The following is a 3,835-nucleotide window of genomic DNA, read 5'->3' as shown; positions in this document are numbered from 1 at the left end:
GGGCAAAGTGTTGGAAATCCAATTTCCACTTTCAAGACGCAACCACCAGCTGCCTTCAGTCTGAGTCCTTGTCCCTTGCACAGCCCCCGGGTCTGCGCTACCCTTCCCAGAACCATACTACGGGTGGGTGTGGGTGTGAGTGTGAGTGTGTACCTGTGTGTGTAGGGAAGGGAGCTACAGAGAAAGCAAATCTTCCTGTGGCCTGGCAAGATCAGCTTTGTGCTGATTTCCTTCTTTTTTTTTTTTTTGACAGGGTCTAGCTCTGTCACCCAGACTGGAGTGCAGTTTTGAAAGTCCCACCCAGGTAGTAGAAGCTTTAGCACCTTCCATTGGAACATGGGAATATTTAGACTGATTGCTTTCAACCCTCAGCCAAAATCACATCAGAAAGTCCCCTTTGAGTACTTGTACTAGGATGAGTTAGGAATAGAACTCATATCCTTGTAGGAATACCATTTATTTTAATAACACTTAGAGTTTTAAGTGACCCATCAAATGACAACATATAAATGCAGGGCAGGCCTGACATCCGCCACCTGTGCCCCCCTGCCATTATTGCAGTGAAAGCTCAGAGTGCTGCATAGACCTCAACATTGCAGGAGCCTCAGAAGATACTGTTTTCCTGAGTACTGTGTTTACTGTAAGAAAAATGATGATAAACCTCTGTGATATGTTCTACAGATTAATTCAGGGGCTTTAGGATGAAGAAAGAATTTACCTTTGACTAGTCTTAGTGCTGGACAGGGTCCTTGGCCCATAATTAGCCCTTTTATTGTACACATTTATTGAGTTGAATGAGCACCCATGCTGTAGCCAGTTGAACCAGAGATGTGTGTCCTCTCTGTTTAACCAAAAAATGTGGGTCACACTAGCCCAGTGTCTTAACCTAATTATCTGGAGTAAAACAGGGATTAACTGGCTGCCAGAATTCCTGGATGAATCACTGCCCACAGCCCCCATTGAGAAGGCAGCAGGTCATGTGGTCTGGCCCCAGGCTGGTCCAGGGGAGGAAACCCGACCCATAGGAGACCATCTGCCTACTGGCCAGTCACTAGTGTGTCATACAGGGCACTGTTCACTGGGACATGACTCAGACCATAAATTCTTTTCTCAGAATTTAGAATTAGGAAACGGAGCTGCCTGTTGGTGAGGGTCACCAGTAGCAACACATCAAGGTACAGGGAGTAACAAGACCATGGCCATAGCCGCTGTGAGGAATGACATACTAGGTGAGAAAAGGAGGATGTAGCAGACTTTAAATGGGAGAAGAAGTGAGAAAGGCCACGGGGCCCCAGATAGGGGCAGAAATAGTAGCCTTTACTCCTTACTTCTCAATTCCAGCTCTCTCGAAATGTCCTTCCTCTTCCTGCCTTTGGTCTCTGGGATTTATCCTATTAATAATAACCCTATTAATAATAATAATAGTTATTATTGACATTATTCTGTCTTATTAAGAATAATCTTACAAAGAAAATTCTTTTAACTTTAACCTGTGTAAGTAGACATATATTCCTCAAACCCCAAAGAGCCTTGATTAAAGTAGTGACTCATGTGAGCACCTCTGGAAATAAAAATCATTCAACATTTAGCAAAGAAGATTGAGATCATAAAAGCTGGCTGAGATTCACACTGGGCATCCTTAAGGTGAGCAAACTGGTGGATTAACCTGCTAAGTTGCATTTTTATGAAGAAAAAAGATTACTCCATTTGATAAGATTTGAGAGACATTGTAAATAAAAGGAGTTCCAGGTATGCTGTTGAGGGATGGTGGTATCTTTAGCCTGTGACACATTCATGTTCTTTCCCAGGGGAGCACACTCCTATGAGATGGTTAGGCTTCAGGTGTAAGGAATATTGATTCATTTCATTTCCCCACGGAAATTCTATAAAACTCACTGACTTCTCAGGGCCCACACAAGAGACCAAATAACTATTTCTATCCTTCCATATACATTCCTGAATGGCCACTACACAAAAGTCAAACGGGAAAAGAATATTTGTTGTCGAGGAAATGATACCAGCAGGGAATGAGAAATAGCGCTGAAGATGGAGAGAGCCAGGGAGAAAGACAGCAAGACAGGGAGAGAGAGTAACTTTCCGGTCCATCTTTGAACTTCATAATTAGATAAGCCAATACATTATTTTGCTTTTTTTTTTTTCTTTATTTGGGTTTCTGCCACTTGCAACCACAACAATCATGGTTCATAGGGTGCAGGTAATGAAAGAACCCAGTGACACATTGTAAACTATGTTCTTACTAAGATTACAATATCAGTCTCCAAATGACACCAATCCCACTGCCACCGGCCCTGTCACATTGTGATTCACCATAAAATAAGAAAGTGTGCAAGATACTTTTTTTATTTTTTTGAGACAGAGTCTCACTCTGTCACCCAGGCTGGAGTACAGTGGCTCCGTATCGGCTCACTGCAACCCCTGCCTCCCAGTTTCAAGCAATGCTCCTGCCTCAGCCTCCCAAGTAGCTGGGATTACAGACACGTGCCACCACACCCAGATAATTTTTGTATTTTTAGTAGAGATGGGCTTTCACCATGTTATCCAGGCTGGTCTCAAACTCCTGACCTCAGGTGACCTGCCACCTCAGCCTCCCAAAGTGCTGGGGCTACAGGCATGAGCCACCATACCCAGTGTAAGATACTTTAATGGACCTTTCTTAAAGGGAGTTAAGTGAAAAAATTGACCCATGATTACAATAATTACTAAAACAAGGAGTTAAAGAAAATTAATCTTACGCTGAAAACTATAAAACATTGATAAAAATTAAAGCAGGCACATAAAAATGGAAAGATAAACTATGTTCATAGATTGGAAGAATTGATATTGTTAAAAGTTCTTATTACCCAAAGCAATTAACAGACTCGATGCAACCTCTCCCAAAATTCCAAAGACATTTTTTACAGAAATAGGAAAGCAACCCTAAAATTCATATAGAACCACCAAAGCAATCTTGAGAAGAAGAAAAAAAAATGCTGAAAGCATCATATTACTTGACGTCAAAATATAATACAAAGTTATAATAATCAAAAGAGTATGGTACTGACATAAAAACAGACACCATAGAACAGAACATAGAGCTCAGAAATAAACCCATGCATATGCAGCAAGTTTTCAACAAGGAAACCAAGAATATGCAATGGAGAAAGAATAGTTTCTTCAATAAACATTGTTGGGGAAACTGGATACTCACATGCAGAAGAAGTAAATTGGACTCTTAGCCCATACACAAAAATCAGCCCAAAATGGATTAAAGACTTAATGTAAAGCCTAAAACTGAAAAACTCCTAGATAGAAAAACATAGGGAAAGAGCTCCTTAATATTTCCCTTCTCCTGGCACTTACATTTTTGGATATTACACCAAAGCACAGGCAAAAAAGCAAAAATAGACAACTAAGCCTCTATCAAACTAAAATGCTTCTGCACACACAAAAAAATAAAACCAATAAAATGAAAAGCCAACACAAGGAATGAATGGAAGAAAATATTTGCAAACCATATATGTAATAAGGGATTGATGTGTAAAATATACAAAAGCTCATATGACTCAATAGCAAAAAAAACCACACACACACACACACACACACACACACACACACACACACACACAAATGACATAAGTTTTTAAATGAGCAGAGGAGCTGAATAGATTTGTCCAAAGAAGACATAAAAATGGCAAGAGCTGTATGAAAAGATGTTCAACCTCACTAATTAGTCAAGGAAATGCAAATCAGAGTCACAGTGAGATATCACCTCACCCCTGACAGGATGGCCAATATAAGAAAAGAAAGAGAAAGAAGAAAGAAAGAGAAAGAAAGA

At 40.3% G+C, this 3,835-nt stretch overlaps 1 long non-coding RNA gene across 1 annotated transcript in view; it reads left to right on the top strand.

Moving 5' to 3' along the window:
• Nucleotides 1-1,064: 1,064 nt before the first annotated feature.
• LOC116557123 overlaps nucleotides 1,065-3,835 on the top strand; it is a 12,675-nt gene continuing 9,904 nt past the window's right edge. Inside the window, exon 1 of the long non-coding RNA XR_004271374.1 lies at nucleotides 1,065-1,229. This is a non-coding gene — a long non-coding RNA (uncharacterized LOC116557123). The remainder of the gene's footprint in view (nucleotides 1,230-3,835) is intronic.

This window comes from Sapajus apella, unplaced genomic scaffold, assembly GCF_009761245.1.
Source record: "Sapajus apella isolate SASKATOON/1434 unplaced genomic scaffold, GSC_monkey_1.0 scaffold2, whole genome shotgun sequence".
Lineage (NCBI taxonomy): Eukaryota > Metazoa > Chordata > Mammalia > Primates > Cebidae > Sapajus > Sapajus apella.
This window is presented reverse-complemented; position numbering and strand designations above follow the sequence as displayed.